This window comes from Papio anubis, chromosome Y, assembly GCF_008728515.1.
Source record: "Papio anubis isolate 15944 chromosome Y, Panubis1.0, whole genome shotgun sequence".
NCBI classification, from domain to species: domain Eukaryota; kingdom Metazoa; phylum Chordata; class Mammalia; order Primates; family Cercopithecidae; genus Papio; species Papio anubis.
The window spans coordinates 2,537,731-2,559,132 of NC_044997.1; the positions used below are offsets into that span (position 1 = coordinate 2,537,731).

Genomic DNA, 21,402 nt, shown 5'->3' on the forward strand with positions numbered 1-21,402 from the left:
TATTTTTCTTAAAAACAGCTCATACTATATACCTTAACTTATTTTACAAAAATCTTTAACCCTTGCCATGAGAAATAGAAACTCGGCATAAGTAGAAGGCAGTACAAAAATAGAATAAAGTGAACATGCCAAAATTCAACTAGCTTCATTTGCCTAGAATTGATTTCAAGAAATAATAAAGACAAAGTTCAGTAAAGAAGAATATTAAAAGATAGGTACTAAAACACTTCTTTGTTTTCTCAAAAAAACTAAAAGGGGAAAAAAGAATAATTAAATAGAAGTTGAATACTGTATATCAATAAGAATGATAGTATCTGTGAATGAAAAGTAGAAACAACTGATATAAGCTCCATAATGACAATATCCATGAAACAAGATAAAGCACATGAAACCATGGAGACTGCTTAGATGAAGAACTAGATCTGTGAGTCTAAGGAAACCAACAGAACTAGGAGATCTTGAGACAGAATTCTAAAAAGTAGAGAGCTACAAAGGGAACTTCAGAGACCTGAGGAAGTTTAAACTCTTGTTAAGAAAATTACCAAGATCAGGGAAAAAGCTATTGAAAGGACCAGAAAGAATAATGTCTACAAAACCAAGATCCATAACTACTATCATGAAACAGACTGAAAAAATCTGCACATAGAGAGCAGTGAATTCAAGATCTCACCTAAGTGTTTGGGAATAACTAAAATGAGGACTGAGTACTCTTCAGGACTTATCTCAAAATTCTTAAGATAAAACCAGAAGCCGGACTGCATAGAGACATCGGGACTCAAAGAATGACAATATGGCAAGTTGCCTGTCTCTCCTTGTTGCCTTCTACATGTTCCAGACAGGGTACTGCTGAAGGCTCCAACACAGGCCACAAAAATCCTATTACTCCTAGCCAAAACACTAGGAAAAGAATGACATAAAAACTGAAAACTTATCCACAACACTGCCAGAAACCAAGGGGTAAAAAAGTACAACAGCATTCTCCCATACTCCACTACACACAGACATAATAGGGCTGCAATAGGGCTAAGAAGGAAACTGATATTCTTATCCCAATTACCACTAGGCCGCAGACTGCATACCACAACTTCCAAGCACAGTAGTGTCAGCAGAACAAGCCAAAAGCTTATCTTCCATCCTTTGCTGGCAAAGGGAACTGGCACTCTGGATTCTTTTGGAGTATCAACAAAGAGATGAGTAAATCTTTCATTTGCCATAAAGTAGAAGCAGATGATGACACACAGATTCCACTACAGAATATTTTAGGCAAGGCCAAACAAAAAGCTGATGTACACACCCCTTCATCATTTGAACCAGGCAGTGCTCCAATTTTTCTAACCAGATGGTGTCAGTAGTAACGAAATTGGACTTAATTGTGTATCTCCATCTAGTGAAAGTAGGCAGTACTCCATTTCATCCACCAGGATATTATAAAGAGGGCCCTGTGGAGAGATAAGCCTTATTTATGTGGGAGAAAAGAACAGGTGCACTGAAGTTATTTGGAACTTTGCAACCTCCTTTTTTATTCCCTTTAGCAAGGCCCAATAGGAAGCTGTGTCACCACATACTCCTAGCATCAACCAGGCAGCATTTGGTAGACCACAGTTGGCATTATGATTGCCCCAACCTTCCCTTCCATCAGAAGAGCCCAGAAGGGAACTCACCTCAGTTACATCCTCATGTTCTAAAAGATAACAATGCCCAGCTTTTGCCTAACCCTAAGAGAGTATCAACAAACCCCACTAGAAACTTCACTGTGCATACTCACCCACACTTACAAGGCAGCCTGCTTTAAAAATATGTAGAGAGAATGGCTGGATGTGGTGACTCATGCCTGTAACCTCATCACTTTGGAGGGCCAGGCTGGAGAGATCATGCAGTCAGGAGTCTGAGACTAGCCTGGCCAACACAGTGAAACCCCATCTCTACTAAATATACAAAAATTAACTGGGCAAGGAGGGGTGCATCGGTAGTCCCAGCTACTCGGGAGGCTGAGGCACGAGAATCACTTGAACCCAGGAGGCGGAGGTTGCAGTGAGCTGAGACTGCACCACTGCACTGCAGCCTGGGTGACAGATCAAAACAAAACAAAACAAAAAAACAAAAACCACCAGAGGCTGGGTGTGGTGGCTCATGTCGGTAATAACATCACTTTGGGAGGCCGAGGTGGGCGGATCACGAGGTCAGGAGATCTAGACCATCCTGGCTAATATGGTGAAACCCTGTCTCTATTAAAAATATAAAAATTAGCTGGGCATAGTGGTGGGCACCTGTAGTCCCAGCTGCTCAGAAGGCTGAGGCAGAAGAATCACTTGAACCTGGGAGGCAGAGCTTGAAGTGAGTAGAGATGACACCACTGCACTCCTGCCTGGACAACAGAGAGAGACCCCCTGCCTCCAAAATAAACCAAAGAAACAAAAAAAAAAAAAAAAAGAGAGAGGGAGAGGCAAGTACTAAGAGGACTGCATAGGCCCAGGAGTTCAAGAGTAGCCTAGGCAACATACGAAGACCTTGTCTCTAAAAATATAGGAAAAGCTAACAAAGAGAAAACTAACTATGTTCCAGACATTAAAGTGAAAAGCAAATTCAAAAATTATTATAGACTATCAAAAGTAATACTATCCCAATGTACTTACAGACCTAGTATTAAGTAGATAAAAAGACACAGAACTAACAGGGAGAAAATAGTCACAAACCACATATCCCACAAAGTACTCGTAAATAGAATAAAGAATTCTTAAAACTCCAAAGTTTCAAAACAATTCATTAGAGCAAAACACAGACAATTCACTAAAGCATATACATCAACAAAAAATGCACTAACGAGACAAATAAGCACATGAAAAGATGTTTAATATTATTAGTCACAAATAAAATGCTAATTAAAACCACATTCTGCAACTGGCATGGAAAATCATTGTTTTAAACTGTGGTCTCCTCTCTCCCAAGCAAGCATAAATACTCTCAGAAAATTTCCCCAGAACCACAGTTTCGAAGGTGAGAGGAGGAAACTGGATGTGGACATTCTACATCCTCTATTGTTTCAGAATCTTCACAGAAAGCACACTTTGATCCTATCCCACAAGAACCACTAGGAATGCCAGAAAGGCTGACCCACCTGGAATAAACTGAGGACAAACAACAGAATGAAGATCACACTGACTGGTGAAAGAATCTTGGTGAATATTTTGAACTCCAAACAGAAGGAGAAACACAAAGAGACCAGTTGGCTCCACAGTACTACAAAGGGCATAATATGCAGTAAGGTCCAAATCTCTGTTGAGATTTTCCATAAAGCCTTGACATTCAAGACTGAAAGCAGTCTTTCCCTCACCTGGAAATCAGCAAAAGGTCAGCATTAAGTTCCAGTAACTAGTTAAGTCTTCCCCAGAATGGGAACATGACAGGGCAGCAATTTAGTTTTGATGCAGCATTTATTATTTTGTGTTCACTGTAAGTTCCCCAAACTAGGTACCACCTACCTACAGGGCAATGAGTTTGTACCTGTCCAATGTTTTAGTTCCGGTGCTCACTATGAGTCTTCTCCATAATGGGAAAAGAGAACAGTCCAGTGTTTAATTTGCAATTCTAAGTAGTAAAGGTCTAAACCACCAAAGAACATTTGCAAAAACTAGAAGAGGAGCCTATTTCCTCAAAGGTGCAGCATCTACACAAAGTCACAATGATTGCAGAAACTGAAGGAAACAGACACAACCAAAAGAAATCAACAATGCTCCAGCAATGTACTCAAAAAAAGTGAAGATCTATAAGGTGTCAGATGGAGAATTCACAACAATCCTCTTGAGGTTCAGATAATTAGAAGAGAACAGAGAAAGAAAAGTAAATGAAATCTGGACAACAATCCAGGAAAGAAAAAAAAAAAAGAAAATTGACATAAATAAATAAACAAAAACAAAACAGAAATACCAAAAAGTAAGGAATGCAATAACTGAACAGAAAAAAATAATTAGAAATTTTCAAAAGCAGACTTTGAAAAATGAAGGAAGAATTACCAAGCATCAAGAAAGACCATGTGAAATTACACAATCAAAGGTGCAAAAATAGATGGCTTACAAGAATTTGGGTAACTATCACACAAAAAAGCTTCCACATAATAAACATTCCTGAAGGAGACAGGCCTAGGATGTGTATTTAAGAAAATAATTCCATAATGCTAGAGAAACATGGCATCACCAAGTAAAGCAGCTCAGCAGTAACCAAATAAATTCAATCCAAAAACAAAATACCCAAGGGACATCACAATCGAATTATCAAAACTCAAAACAAAGCAAAATAATACTCTAAATGAAGGGAAAAAAGAAATATCACATTCAATAGAGCCCCAATATGACTTTAAGCAAATTTCCCAAGAGTGAGATGCTATACTAAAAGGGCTGAAAATAACTGCCATTCACAAATACTGTACTCAAAAGGTATCTTTCAAACACGAATGAAAAAGTCTATCCCAGATAAACAAAACCTGAGGAAATTCATAAACACCAAAACTGTCTTAAATGCTAAAAAAAAAAACAGTCTTCAACTTGAAAGAAAAGGAGATTAATGTGTAAAAGACAATATCTCCAGGTATTAAGCTCATTGGCTTAAAAAAAAAGACAAATTCAGAATAACTGAACACTGTAATTGGGGTAAATAAACCATTTATCTCAGTATGGACACTAAAATTGAACCAAAACTATTGAAAACAACGATAGCTACAACAACAAGTGAAGAGGCAATATTAAAAGATTAAACTGTAATGTCCAAGATTCAAAATGTGGAGGGCAGGAATATTAAACTGCAGTTTTTGTAACTTGACATTTCTTTGTAATCACATAAACTGTTAAAATTACCAGACTTTTTCTATAAACCTCCTGGCAATCACACAGCAAAAAGCTGTACATATACACTACAAATCAATACCACAAAATCAGAACATTCTACTATAGAAAAATCACTTAATTATAAAGGAAGATAGTAAGAGAGAAAAACACAATGACCTACAAAACAACCAGGGAACAAATAATAAAATTGCCTTAGTTAACTTTTGCCTATCAATAAAAATGCTGACTGTTAATTGAATTAAATTATCCAATTAAAAGACCAAGTAGCTGAAAAGATTTTTTAAAACACTAAACAATATGGTGTCTACAAGAAACTCACTTCGCCTATAAAGATACTCAGACTGAAACAAAAATATAAAAAGACACTCCACAAAAGTGGAAAACCAGGAGGCAAGAGTAGCTTTACTTATATCAGGTAAAACAGACTTTAAGTCAAGAGTGGGAAAGAAACCTTAGAAAGGCCATTACACAATGACAAGCGTAGCAATAAAGCAAAAGGATATAACAATTACGAATATATATGCATCCCAAACTGGAGCACTCAGATTTATGCAACAAGTATTAACAGACCTAAAAAGAAACACCGACTGACACACAATCATGATTTTCAGCAATGGATAGATCATCCAAACAGAAAATAAAGAAACATCATAGGTAAACTGCTCTCTAAACCAACCAAACAGACCTTCTGATTATGCGATGTATCATACTTATTGACTTGTGTATGGTGAACCATCCTTGGGTTCCCTAGGGTAAATCCCACCTGATTACCATTTATAATTGTTAGATATGAGTTCTAAATTTCTCTTCAAAGAGTCAGTATGTCAGTATGTTCAATTCTTTGCCTTCTACGTTTAAACTTAACTGCCTCATAAAGTAACCTTTGTTGATCACCTGCTCCACCCTGACTCATTCTGATTACCAGCTCCACCCTGACTCATTCAGATTACCTGCACCACCCTAATTCCAATTTCCTGCTCCACCCTAATTCCGATTTCCTGCTCTGCTGTAACCATTTTTCCCACCAAACCACTTACTCTGTTACTCTCTTTAAAATAGCCAATAGGAATTAGTTTAGCCCATGCAATCTAACCCTAGCCCATAGGGAAATGACATAGCAGCAGGGGCCATTTGTGTCAGGAATAAGAAGCCCTTCCCCTCCCTTGTTGAGGTGTGCGGGCACCACTGCTCCATCTGTGAGAGCGCACCCTTCTATAGAAGTAAATTGCCTTGCTGAGAAGAAAATTTTATATTCAAGTGCTATTTCTTTTGCAGCACCGAAACTTATGACTTTATCATTTTAGTATGTTAACAGATTTACTTTGCTAGTCTTTTGTAGAGGATTTCTCCATTTATGTGCATCAGGAATACTGGCCTGTAGTTTCTCCTTGTGCCACTACAGAAAAACCTAAACACCAAAAATACTGTAGAAATTCAAAAACAAATGCACTTATGTTGCACAAAATAAAATCAACATGTAAAAATTACCATTTACATACAGCAATAGCAAATAACCTGAAAAAGATCAATGAACCAGTTCCATTTAAAACAGCCCCAAAAATAAAATACCTAGAAATAAATACTACTAAACTCAAAGATTTCTACAATGAAGACTAAAGGCATTGATAAAGGAAATTGAAAAAGACACACAAAAAGAAAAAAAAATTTCACGTTCACCGAAAACAATCTACAGACTCGATGTAGTGCCTGTCAAAATACCAATGACAGTCTTCACAGAAATAAAAAATAAAAATCCCAAAATTTGTACGCAACCACAAAGATCATGAAGTGTCAGATCAGTATGATTCTGCCCAGCATTATCACCCCTCCCACTTCTGAAAGGAAAGGATTTTCTGGGAAATATGGAGTAAAGCTGACTCCCCCTGTTAAGGGTTAAGAACGCTTCGTGTAACAGCCTAGTTTTGGCATTGGTTGGCCACCAGAGGGTACCCTTGATCAGAAAATCACCAGCAGGGCGTCTGAAATAATAACAGGGGCAACACATCAGCATGGACACCCAGATCAATTTCCATATACTGATTCCAGGTTAAATATAACCCAAACTCGCCCTAAGTGGCTAGTAATCTGCATGTCTGAATATTATAAGACCCTAGTCGCCCGAGCTGGCCCAAAAGGGATCAAAAAGACTGTATCATGTAAGCCCTTGGAGGAGACTACTAAGCAAAACAGTCAAGAAAAACCGATTTTGCAGGATCCTTTGGAGGAGCTAGAAAACCCTCCCCCGTATGCCCCTCTATACCTGTCCTTAGCGAGGCTTAGACAAGGGGAAGGGCAGTTGTCTTCTGAAGAAACAAGCTCAGAAAGTAGCAGCACATCTCCACAGCAGGAAGAAGTTGCATCCGTGCCACCTAAGACTAGGAGGGAAAAAATGGATGAGGAGGCAAAGCATCTTAGGTCCAGCGGTTACCGAGCTCTGCAAATGTGGCTCAGAGAGATGTGGACACAAGTCTACCATGATGATCAAGGCCGGGTACAAGGTGGAGAACAAACTTACTCTTATCTCCTCTTCTCCACTACTGACCTTTTAAACAAGAAACACCGTAACCCATCATATACAGAAAAGCCACAAGCAATAACTGACACAATGAGAACAATCTTTTTGACTCATAGTCCTACCTGGCCAGACTGTCAGCAATTACTAGTCACTTTATTTAGCACAAAAGAAAGGTACAGAGCGGTGCAAGCAGCCCTCCACTGGCTAGAAAACAACGCACCTGAATGCATAAATGATTCTAGGCAGTATGCGGAAGCCCAGTTCCCTGACACCGACCCAAACTGAGACCTAAACAACCCTGATCATTTAGAATGCCTATAGAGGCATATGGAGGCACTCCTAAATGGGCCAAAGTCAGAGGGAAGAAAAGCAATGAACACAGGGAAAGTTTCAGAAGTCCTCCAAAAGCCCAACGAGAGTCCCAGCCAGTTCTGTGAGCGGCTGTGTGAAACCCAGTGGCTCTACACTCCATCTGACACACAGGCAGAAAATGGTAAATACTGCCTTTGTTAGCCAGTCACAAAGTGACATCAAAAAAAAGCTCCCCAAATTAGAAGGATTGCCAAAGAGGCATGGAGGAACTCTTCAGTGTCTTATAGAAGGTTGGACACAAAGTTTAAAAAAAAAAAAAAAAAGTCTTGCATCTGTTGTCCTAAAGTTAAATATTTAGGTTTTATAACAAGCAAAGGACAAAGGGAGCTCGGTAGTGAGCAGAAAGAGGCCGTGTGTACACTCCCTACCCTCACCACAGGGCACCAAATCAGAGAATTCTTAGGTGCAGCAGGGTTCTGCCGCATTTGGATCCCAAATTTCTCACTTTTAGCTAAGCCTCTATATGAAGCTACAAAGTAGGGTAAGAAAGAGCCCCTCCTCTGGGAGACAGAGCAAGCAAAGGAATTTTAAAAATTCAAAAAAGCCTTAACACAGGTTCCAGCTTTCGGCATCCCAAATCAGACTAAACCTTTCTTCTTGTACGTGGATGAAAAGAAAAGAGACAGCAGTAGGAGTTTCAACACAAATGCTAGGATCATGGCATAGACCTGTGGCCTATTTATCTAAACAAGTAGACACGGTGGCATTAGGCTGGCCACCCTGCTTTAAGGCAGCAGTGGCAACTCTCTTGCTGGCCCAGGGGACTGGCAAATTAACGCTGGAACAGAAGTTAACTATTCAGGTGTCACACACTGTAATAACCCTGTGAGACCAGAGGGGGCATCACTGGCTGTCTAATCCAAGAATGGCTAAATATCAGACTGTTACATGAAAATCCTAATATAAATGTGGAAACAGTGAACACCCTAAATCCAGCTACTCTGTTGCCTATAGAAGAATCAAAAGAATTCCCATCACATTATTGTAAGGATGTAGTAGATCAAGTGTTTTCAAGCAGGAGAGACTTGAAAGATCATCCTTTTGAAAATTCAGACCTAGACTGTTTTACACATGGTAGCAGCTTCATTTCAGATAGAGTTTGCAGAGCTGTGTATGCGGTAGTGATAAATGATTTTAAGTCAGGTGAGGGAACAGTGGTAGAAGCACAGTCACTGACAACTGGAACCTCTGCTCCCAAAAGGCTGAGCTTATTACTTTAACAAGAGCCTTATTACTAGCAAAAGGGAGGATAGTTAATAACTATACTGATTCTGAATATGCTTTTGCTACACAGCATGCTCATGGAGCCATCTAGAGAGAGGACTTCTAACAGGTGCAGGAAAAGAAATAAAAAATAAAAAGGAGATCCTGCAGCTCTTAGATGCTGTTTGGGCACCTAAAAAGGTGGCCATTATACATTGCAAAGATCATCAGACAGACAGATCCTATAGATCTAGAGAAAATAGAAAGGCAGACAGAGAGGTGAGGTGGGTGGCTATGGCAGTCCCACCACAGGAAGAAGAAGCTTTAATGTTACCTCTTTTCCCAAAACCATTACCTTTAGAATACAAGTAGGCTCAATCCCCTGTGAGAACCTGATGGTAGATTTTACTTAGTTACCCCATGTAAGAGGACTAAAGTATTTATTGGTCTTTATATGCACCTATTATGGGTGGGTAGAAGCTTTCCCCAACCAAACTGAAAAGGCCCAAGGAGTAACATGTGCATTACTAGCATATATTATCCCCAGGTTTGGGGTGCCTTTGACTATCGGGTCAGATAAAGGCCCAGCATTTGTCGCTGAAGTTGTTTAAAACGTATCCCAATTATTAAAAACAAGATGGAAGCTGCATATTGCGTACCATCCCCAAAGTTCAGGAAAAGTCGAAAGGATGAACCGGACAATAAAGCAACTGTTAAAAAAATTCTGTCAAGAAACCCACCTAAAGTGGGATATGGCTCTGCCCATGGTTCTCCTTCGAATCAGATGCACCCCAAACAAGCAAACTGGATACTCACCCTATGAAATTCTGTTTGGAGGGCCTCCCCCTCTTTTTTCCAAATTAAAGGAGATCTCAAAGAAGTACGGGAACTAACAATGAGAAGGCAAATGCAAGCTTTAGGTACAGCTATGAGAGAAGTGCAAAGCTTGGTGCAAGAAAGACTGCCAATAGGCCTAACTAGCCTAGTTCACCCGTACCAACCCAGGGTCTCTGTCTGAGTCAAAAAGTGGAACCTGTCCATGTTAGGGCACATATGGGATGGGCCTTTTATAGTAATCGTATTTACTCACACTGCTGTTAAGATTGCTGAAGTTGTTCCCTGGAACTGTCATAGCCAGTTAAAGCCAGTTACTGCCCAGGACACGTGGACCAGCCAGCCAGACCCTGATGAACCCACCAAACTAACCCTAAGATGAGGTGCCAACAGAGACCAAACCTAGACCAGTCAACCTCAGACCCAACTGTTAATGAAAAATCGCTGGGCCCTGCTATAGTCACACAACCAGAAGCTGACTATTCTACGCACTGCCGAAGCTTGAGGAGTGTTCAGTAGATAAGTAAAGTAGATATGGGCTGATATTTTAATACTTATTGCTATTCTAGTAATATTTGCTGTACTATTGTTATACTGCCATTGTTGCCAACCCTTGCTTTCAGAAAGCAACATAGCCTGCCTGTGCCTAGTCTGAAGATGTTACTCTCTGTTTTACTTATATTAACTATTATGTCAAACTTACAAAGCGGTGAAAATACAAATGAGTTTTCCATGTGCACCCACACTACTTGGGTAAGGAACACACAGGTAAAAACCTTTATATATCAAACCCATTATAAGCAAATAGGAACTTCCTTAGGAATTTGTGTATATAACCAAATTACTTATTCAATGTGTGATGTGGTGATAATCAGCCCTATGTCTGCGGTGACCCCAAACTTCTACCTCGAACTTGGTATGACATTCGTGAAAGGTCTGAAAAAGGAACTCTTTACAATTCAACCTGGATACCCTCCATCAATAAACGCAGTGTGTATCTGTATTTAGACGCCTGCTAAATAATAAGAACACTCCTTAAAACTAAAGTAATAATGGCGGCCCCAATCTGTTATGGCAACCCTTGCCCTAGAGTCATGTCAGTGTGTGCCTCTCGTGGTTGCCACATTCCTGACTCCAAAAGAAAGGTGACTGCAACCACTTGTATCCTGTACTGGATTCGTGATACCCTGCAGTCTCAAGACATACGTTTCTCCAGAAACCTCTCCATAGATTGGTATAACTATGATAATTGTGTAATTCCTGTAGCCTCATTGAATTTGTTATTTCAAATCAGATTCACCTAATTGGGCAACAGGCAGTGAAGTTCCAGTTGGATACAGTGATGAAGCCACAGAAAAGGAGGCGGATCCTAAGCTAGAGAGATTAGGCATTAAATACTCCAGGGTGCAGGCCTACCAACAGCACTGTATAGTTTTTATATTATCAAAAAGACTCAAGCTCACAAACCTCAGCAACGATTTAAAAATTTCAAGTCATTCAGTGAAGATATTAACCAAGTAGTTCCTGAGCCATCCTTTACCACTAAAAATCTGTTTGTGCAGTTAGTTAAGAACATAGCAGGAAATCTAGGAGTTACTTCATAGTATGTATGCAAAAGAACTGACATGGAGGATAGATGGCCTTGGGAGTAAAAGAATTGCTTCCCCAGAACAACTACACTTTAATTCTCTCTGCCACAAATGCTCCAGAATTAATCCCTACTGGCTCTAGTACTTGGCTCTTAAAGGCTTCTATTATAGGAAGACACTGCCTACCTCACTGGGGGACTACCTAGCCACACCCAGCAGGCAAATTAGCCTGTTTAGGGCAACAATACTACAACGAAACTATATGAAAAACTATGGTAGAGAGAAAATAAAATGGGTAAAAATAACTGAAGGCCACTTGTTTTAAACCATTTTCTAGGTTCTCTTCTTGAAATCACTCTTGGGATCAACCAAAAGCACAAAACATGGTAAGCATCAACATGGTAAGCACCTGCACGCCTCTACTTGATCTGTGATCAGTGAGCCTACCGGCGGTTGCCAGAAAAATGGACAGGAGCTTGTGCATTAGGTGTTATTAAACCATTGTTCTTCCTGTTACTCTTGAAGCAAGGAGAAGCTTTAGGGTACTCCTATTTATGATGAGCCTAGAAGTAAAAACAAAGGAGCAGCAGACTTAAAGAAAGATATAGAAATAGGGGACTGGAAAGACACAGATTGCAGAGAGAATAATAAATAATTATGGCCCGGCCACCTGGGTGCAAGATGGATTATAGGGATACTGTACTCCCATCTACATGATTAATCGCATCATTAGGTTACATGCATTATTAGAAATTATAACTAATGAAACATCTAAAGCTTTAGATTTATTGGCTGTACAATCTACACAGAATGAGAAATGTAATTTATCAAAACAGACTGGCATTAGATTATCTGCATCTGCAGTAAATTTAACTAGACTAACTGTTGTTTAGAAATTGATGACAACATCTTTGAAACCAATGAGAACAAAGATACAACATACCAGAATCTCTGGGACACATTTAAAGCAGTGTGTAGAGGGAAATTTATAGTACTAAATGCCCACAAGAGAAAGCAGGAAAGACCTAAAATTGACACTCTACCATCACAATTAAAAGAACTAGAGAAGCAAGAGCAAACACATTCAAAAGCTAGCAGAAGGCAAGAAATAACTAAGATCAAAGCAGAAATGAAGGAGATAGAGACACAAAAAACCCTCCAAAAAATCAATGAATCCAGGAGTTGGTTTTTTGAAAAGATCAACAAAATTGACAGACCGCTAGCAAGACTAATAAAGAAGAAAAGAGAGAAGAATCAAATAGACGCAATAAAAAATGATAAAGGGGATATCACCATCGACCCCACAGAAATACAAACTACCATCAGAGAATACTATAAACACCTCTATGCAAATAAACTAGAAAATCTAGAAGAAATGGATAATTTCCTGGACACTTACACTCTTCCAAGACTAAACCAGGAAGAAGTTGAATCCCTGAATAGACCAATAGCAGGCTCTGAAATTGAGGCAATAATTAATAGCCTACCAACCAAAAAAAGTCCAGGACCAGATGGATTCACAGCTGAATTCTACCAGAGGTAGAAGGAGGAGCTGGTACCATTCCTTCTGAAACTATTTCAATCAAAAAAAGAGGGAATCCTCCCTAACTCATTTTATGAGGCCAACATCATCCTGATACCAAAGCCTGGCAGAGACACAACAAAAAAAGAGAATTTTAGACCAATATCCCTGATGAACATCGATGCAAAAATCCTCAATAAAATACTGGCAAACCGGATTCAGCAGCACATCAAAAAGCTTATCCACCATGATCAAGCGGGCTTCATCCCTGGGATGCAAGGCTGGTTCAACATTCGCAAATCAATAAACGTAATCCAGCATATAAACAGAACCAAAGACAAGAACCACATGATTATCTCAATAGATGCAGAAAAGGCTTTTGACAAAATTCAACAGCCCTTCATGCTAAAAACGCTCAATAAATTCGGTATTGATGGAACGTACCTCAAAATAATAAGAGCTATTTATGACAAACCCACAGCCAATATCATACTGAATGGGCAAAAACTGGAAAAATTCCCTTTGAAAACTGGCAGAAGACAGGGATGCCCTCTCTCACCACTCCTATTCAACATAGTGTTGGAAATTCTGGCTAGGGCAATCAGGCAACACAAAGAAATCAAGGGTATTCAGTTAGGAAAAGAAGAAGTTAAATTGTCCCTGTTTGCAGATGACATGATTGTATATTTAGAAAACCCCACTGTCTCAGCCCAAAATCTCCTTAAGCTGATAAGCAACTTCAGCAAAGTCTCAGGATACAGAATTAATGTGCAAAAATCACAAGCATTCTTCTACACCAGTAACAGACAAACAGAGAGCCAAATCATGAATGAACTTCCATTCACAATTGCTTCAAAGAGAATAAAATACCTAGGAATCCAACTTACAAGGGATGTAAACGACCTCTTCAAGGAGAACTACAAACCACTGCTCAGTGAAATAAAAAAGGACACAAACAAATGGAAGAACATACCATGCTCATGGATAGGAAGAATCAATATCGTGAAAATGGCCATACTGCCCAACGTTATTTATAGATTCAATGCCATCTCCATCAAGCTACCAATGAGTTTCTTCACAGAATTGGAAAAAACTGCTTTAAAGTTCACATGGAACCAAAAAACACCCCGCATCTCCAAGACAATCCTAAGTCAAAAGAACAAAGCTGGAGGCATCATGCTACCTGACTTCAAACTATACTACAAGGCTACAGTAACCAAAACAGCATGGTAGTGGTACCAAAACAGAGATATAGACCAATGGAACAGAACAGAGTCCTCAGAAATAATACCACACATCTACAGCCATCTGATCTTTGACAAACGTAAGAGAAACAAGAAATGGGGAAAGGATTCCCTATTTAATAAATGGTGCTGGGAAAATTGGCTAGCCACAAGTAGAAAGCTGAAACTGGATCCTTTCCTTACTCCTTATACGAAAATTAATTCAAGATGGATTAGAGACTTAAATGTTAGACCTAATACCATCAAAACCCTAGAGGAAAACCTAAGTAGTACCATTCAGGACATAGGCATGGGCAAGGACTTCATGTCTAAAACATCAAAAGCAACAGCAGCAAAAGCCACAATTGACAAATGGGATCTCATTAAACTAAAGAGCTTCTGCACAGCAAAAGAAACTACCATCAGAGTGAACAGGCAACCTACAGAATGGGAGAAAATTTTTGCAATTTACTCATCTGACAAAGGGCTAATATCCAGAATCTACAAAGAACTCAAACAAATTTACTAGAAAAAAAACAAACAATCCCATCAAAAAGTGGGCAAAGGATATGAACAGACATTTCTCAAAAGAAGACATTCATACAGCCAACAGACACATGAAAAAATGCTCATCATCACTGGCCATCAGAGAAATGCAAATCAAAACCACAATGAGATACCATCTCACACCAGTTAGAATGGCGATCATTAAAAAGTCAGGAAACAACAGGTGCTGGAGAGGATGTGGAGAAATAGGAACACTTTTACACTGTTGGTGGGATTGTAAACTAGTTCAACCATTATGGAAAACAGTATGGCGATTCCTCAAGGATCTAGAACTAGATGTACCATATGACCCAGCCATCCCATTACTGGGTATATACCCAAAGGATTATAAATCATGCTGCTATAAAGACACATGCACACGTATGTTTATTGCGGCACTATTCACAATAGCAAAGACTTGGAATCAACCCAAATGTCCATCAGTGACAGACTGGATTAAGAAAATGTGGCACATATACACCATGGAATACTACGCAGCCATAAAAAAGGATGAGTTTGTGTCCTTTGTAGGGACATGGATGCAGCTGGAAACCATCATTCTTAGCAAACTATCACAAGAACAGAAAACCAAACACCGCATGTTCTCACTCATAGGTGGGAACTGAACAATGAGATCACTTGGACTCGGGAAGGGGAACATCACACACTGGGGCCTATCATGGGGACGGGGGAGGGGGGAGGGATTGCATTGGGAGTTATACCTGATGTAAATGACGAGTTGATGGGTGCAGCACAGCAACATGGCACAAGTATACATATGTAACAAACCTGCACATTATGCATACGTACCCTAGAACTTAAAGTATAATAATAATTAAAAAAAAAAAAAAAGAAATTGATGACAACAGGTAGGCAGTTACGGAAATCACTGCATCAAAGTGAGAAAGTTAGCTCATGTTCCAATCCAAACTTGGAAAGGTTGGACCTCAGACAATCTTTTTGGTGGATGGTTTTCATCTTTTGGAGGATTCAAGACTCTCACCGGAAGTGTAGTACTTCTATTAGGCAGCTGTCTAATACTCCCTTGTTTACTGCGTCTCCTGTTTAGGAACATACAGTTCACTACAGAAGTAGTAGTGGCTAGACACACCACCTCCCAAATAATGGCACTAAATAAGTATCAGCCATTACCCACAGAAGAAAGCTCATCTCATGAGAAGGTGGAGAATTATGAAACTAACGTAGGTTTTTTCTAAAGTAGTTTCCTTTCCCATGTCTCACCCTCTTTACCTTCTATATGGATTGTAAAACACAAATGTATAGGTATGGGATAGAAGAGTTAGGCCTTAAACATCACTTATAAAAATAACTTGTTGAAGTATAATCTGACTTCTACTTAGGCACAGGCAAATGGCGCCACAGAAAATAGTTAAGTTCAGCTCCTGGCTGCCTTACTCGTGCTTCTCTCTAGAGATGAGGCCAAAATTTATGCCCCCTAGGTGGATGGCTGGTTGTCAGTGACGGGGAAGATTCCCTGAAAGATGGAAACAATCTAAGAAGACAGGCACAGCCACAGGGAGGACAGCAAAGGCTGAGAAAAATTTAAGCCAGGGAGCCAATCTGCTCCCACACAGAAGGAAAGTGATGCTAAAAGCAGATACACTGGCAAAGCAACTCCCCATGCAAACAGATGAATTGCCTTTTGACAGGCCTTTGACTCTGTCCTACTATCCTAGCATCATGTGCATCATTAGGAAAAAGGTAAAAGCTTTCTAATAATAGTTTATTTTAAAAGAAAGCTTTTAAAGGGGAGAATGTGAAAGGAAAATAAAATAAAATAAATAATAAAGCCAAAAATAATAAACATAACATAGGAAATAGTTAACATTAAGTACAGGTTACTCAGAAGTTATACATAGGCTAACAAATTTAAGTAGTCCCTCCCAGCATTGCTAACAAGTTGCAGCTGCAAGCTTACTTATCTCAACCTTCCAAGCTTATCGCCTGCCTCCAGCCCCCGGCATGTTTCTGTAATTCCTGTTTTCCATTACCCCAGCTCTGTCCAGCTTCGAGGTTGACTGGTCAAGATAACTAAATTGTAAGCTTTCTCAGAACTGCCACAGGGTTAAATAATTTATGTCTTTGTCTGAAACCGGTACCCTGCCTCGTTTTCCTGCCTCAAATGACATGTAATGCAAGCCTGCATTCTTTGTCAGGGTCAGTAGCCATTTTGTGTGTGAGTCTGCTATCGGCTCAGGTGCCCAAATTAAATAAAGTTGTCTTTGGTCTCCAAAGGTCTCTTTGTCTTCCTTGGCTGGAGTTTTACTACGGCATATGATCACTGGGTCAACACAGATATTAATATGAAAGTCAAATTTTTTGAAACAGAAAAAAAAGAAACACAATAAACCAAAAGCAGTGAGAAGTGAGACACAACAAAAGCAGTGTTAACAGTAAAGTTTACAGCACTAAATGTCCATCTTTAAAATGTATAAATACTACAAATTATTAATCTAATGATGCAACTCAAGAAACCAGAAAAGCAAGATCACACTCAAACCCAAAACTAGCAGAAGGAAAAAGACCACAGGAGCATTAAATGGAATATAGACTAGTAAAACTAATTACATTAAATGGAATATAGACTAGAAAAATGCATGACTAGAATTGTGTACGTGGGTGTGTATTAGCTCTTAAACTAATTTTCTTGGCCAGGCGTGGTGGCTCACACCTATAATCTCAGCACTTTGGGAGGCCAAGGTGGGTGGACTACTTGAGGTCAGGAGTTTGAGACCAGCCTGGCCAAGAAAGAATCAACAAAACAAAAAGTGGCTTCTTCTAAAGGGTAAAGAAGAGTGACAAACCAGTAGTTAAACTAACCAAAAAAGTACGGGAGAGACCAGAATAAATAAAACAAGAAATGAAAAAGGGAACACTGTAATTGGTATCACAGAAATACAAAAGATCATCAGAGACTATTATAAACAACTAGATACTCATAAACTGGAAAAGCTAGAGAAAGGATAAATTCCTGTGAACGTACAACCTACCAAGATAGAATCAGGAAGAGGCATCATCAAAGACTATTATGAACAACTATATATTCAAAAACTTGAAAACCTAGAGAAAGGATAAATTCCTGTGAACACACAAACTGCCAAGACAGAATCAGGAACAGGCAGAAAACCTGAAGAGACAAATAAAAGTAGTGAAATCAGTCAGTAATTACAACGTCTCCCAACAAAGAAAAACGCAGGACCAAATGGATTCATAGCCAATGTCTGGGAAGTATGAGGTTGTGGAAGGGAGATGGATGATGAGAATTCAGTTAATAGGTAAAACGTACATTATTTGGGTGATGCATAACATGTTAAATGCCCTAACTTGATCACTGTGCAATCTAGGCACGCAACAAAATTGCACATGAACCCCATAAATTTGTACAAATAATTTAAAAAAGCATTAGTACTAATCCTTCACAAACTCTTTCCAAAAATTAGTCCATTTTCACTAACGGACAGAACAACTAGGCAAAAAAAAAGTATGAAGAATACATTAAGACAACATTTTGAACCAACTATACCTAACAAAAATCTATGACACTTCACTACCATTAGCAGGATATACATTCTTCTCAAGCACAAAAAAACAGCTCTTGGACCAGGAGTGGTGGCTCACACCTGTAATCTCAGCACTTTGGGAGGCCAAGGCATGCAGTTCACAAGGTCAGGAGATCAAGACCATCTTGGCCAACACAGAGCAATCCCGCTCTACTAAAATACAAAGAATTAGCTGGATATGGTGGTGCACACCTGTAGTCGCAGCTACTTGGGAGGCTGAGGCAGGAGAATCCCTTGAACCTAGGAGGCAGAGACTGCAGTGAGCCGAGATCTGCCTCTGCTCTCCAGCCTGGCAACAGAGCAAGACTCTGCCTCAAAAAAAAAAAAAAAGGAAAAAAACCCAGCTTTTGAACAGTCCCTATGATAAGCCATAAAACAAGACTGAACAGTTTTTAAAAGTTTTTAAAATAATATATTCATACAAAGTATCTCTTATGACGACAGAATATATTGAGTAATAAAACAGAAAATTCACAAATTGTGGAAATTAAACACGTTTGTAAATTTGTGTGTCTAAATTTCCAATGAGTCAAACAAATCAGTAAATACTTCATAAGAACTAAAAATACATCTTCACAAAACTGATAGAAAGCAGCTACAAGAATGCTCAGAGGGCAAATTACAGGTATAAATTCCAATGCTAAGAATTAAATCCTACAAGTAACCTGCTCTTCAAAAAAAAAAAAAAAAAAAAAACTAAACCCAAAGCATGTTTAAAAAAAAAATAGATATGAGTAAAAATTTAATAAAATATTATCATCTGCAAACACAGATAGTTTGACTTCCTCTCTTCCTATCTGGATGCTCTTTATGTCTTTCTCTCCCCGACTGGTCTGGCTAGAACTTCCAGTACCACGTTGATCAGTGGTGGTGACAGGCAGGGCATCCTTGTTCCGGTTTTTTCCAAGGGAAATGGTTTCAGCTTTTGCCCATTCGATGTGATGTTGGCTATGAGTTTATCACAATGGCTGTTATTATTTTGAGGTAGGTTCTGTCAATGCCTCCTTTGTTAAGGGTTTTTAACATGAGGGAATTTTCAATTTTATAAAAAATCATTTCTGTAATCCATTGGAAATGAATTGTATAAATATACACCATGGTATATACTATGCAGCCATAAAAAGGAATGAGATGATGTCCTCTGCAGAAACATGGATGGAGCAGGAGGCCATTATTCTGTTGCTGCACTAAGTGAACTAGTGCAGCAGCAGAAAACCAAATACATATTACTAACAAGGCACCTGAGCGTCCTTGAGGGTAGACGGTGGGAGGATCAAAAATTACCTATTAGGTACTATGCATATTAGTTGGGTGACAATATAATCTCTACACCAAACCCCTATGACACTCAGCTTACCTATATAACAAACCTGCACATGTACCCTGAGCCTGACAGTTAAAAAATAAAATACCTAGAAATTAGTGTAAATTTGTTATTTCAACTGTAACAAAATTACAATACTTATACACTGACAATTAAAAAACATTTTGATATAAATGTTAAAAGTTCCAAATAAGTAACAAGAGGGCTGGATATAGTGGCTCACTCCTATAATCTACTTTGGAAGGTCAAGGAGGGTGGATTGCTTGAGCCCAGAAGCTCAACAACAGCCTGGGTTAAGTGTGAGATAAATAAAAATAAATAAATAAATAAATAAATAAATAAAGATGTCCTCTGTTGATATCATTTCACTATAAGTGTTCATGGAATGTACCATGTAATACTGTTGAGATGATCCTACTCTTAAATTTGAACTACATATCATAATTTCTGGTAGCTTTTGGCACAAACACAAAACTGATCCTGTGGAAAATACAAGGTACCTAGAGGAGCCAAAATAACTTTGCAAAAAAGGAACCAAGCTGAAAAAAATCATGCTAACCAATCTGAAAACTTACTACAAGGAACACTAATTAAGACATAGTAGCGCTGCGATAATGACAGGTATGTATCTAAAATAGAACTTAACAGTCCAGAATAAAGAAAAACTAAAAAAAATTATTTTTTTAACTATTACACTTTAAGTTCTGGGATACATGTGCAGAACGTGCAGGTCTATTACACAGATATACATGTGCCATGGAGGATCGCTGCACCCATCAACCCATCTTCTACATTAGGTATTTCTCGTGCTGCTACCCTTCCCCTACCCAACCCCTGTCAGTTCCCTAACAGACCCCAGTATGTGACGTTCCCCTCCCTGTGTCCATGTGTTCTCATTGTTCAACTACCACTTATGAGTGAGAACATACGGAGTTTGGTTTTCTCTTCTTGTGTCAGCTTGCCGACAATGATGAAAACCTTTAAAATTTATGGTAAGTCTGAGGAACTGTCATAGCCAAAAGGAGCCTAAAAGAAAGACATGAGAAGTAATAATGTTATATTCAGGATGGGATCCAAAAAAAAAAAATTAGGTAAAAACTCTGGAAATCTGAATAAAGAATGAACTTTACTTAATGCTACCACATCAAGATTGCATAATAAACTTTAATAACACATGTACCAGATTAACATAAGATGTTATCAACAGGGGATTATGTATAGGCACACTGTGGTATCTTTGAAATAATCTTGCAAAGCTAGAATTGTCAATAAAAAATAAAGTTTACTTTGAAAAAACGAAGACAATGCATAAAAGTGATGAAAAACAACCAATATATCTTAAAAAGCTTGGTTAAATTCTGTGCAGAAAAAGTACGAGATCAGAAAACGGTGGTAACAGACGGTCCTCTGTTCATATACCCCATAGTAGCGATAACTTGGCAATGATTCACAAACGAAAGTGGCTTTGTGGGAGCTTTGAACTCCAGGTAGAAGACAGCAAAACTCTGACACTAAGAATTGTTTGGCAAAAGCAGGCCTGTGCCCAGGTGGCAGTTTTGCCAACAAGGTCCCCAGCTATAGGCCTATCACCCTGCAGCCTCAATCATAATAACACTGAATAGCAACGATCCAGGCACTACACCCAGGGACACAGATGCCACACCATGCCTTGGGTAATGCACTGTGAACCCCAGTACCACAAAGACTCTGAAACTGCTCTGTAACTTGGCTACAGACCTTACTAGCCAGGATAGGGTTTTGCCTAATCAGTGGTTTCCTAGTTAGGCAAAACTCTGTCCAGTATTTGCCCTTGAGATAGGCCTACTACTCTGTCAAATTGCACATTTTAAAGCAG

The 21,402-nt window shown here is 39.0% G+C and overlaps 1 protein-coding gene across 13 annotated transcripts in view; it reads right to left on the minus strand.

The window, feature by feature from the left end:
* Nucleotides 1-21,402, minus strand: part of LOC116272355 (histone demethylase UTY) — a 140,879-nt gene that overhangs the window by 85,342 nt on the left and 34,135 nt on the right. The window contains exon 1 of one of the 13 annotated variants that reach the window (XM_031661063.1): nucleotides 1,295-1,934. The exons of the other annotated variants lie outside the window; for them this stretch is intronic. The gene's annotated coding sequence lies outside the window, so the exon portion shown is untranslated. Of the gene's footprint in view, nucleotides 1-1,294; nucleotides 1,935-21,402 lie in introns of those variants that run through there. 13 annotated transcript variants of the gene reach the window in all.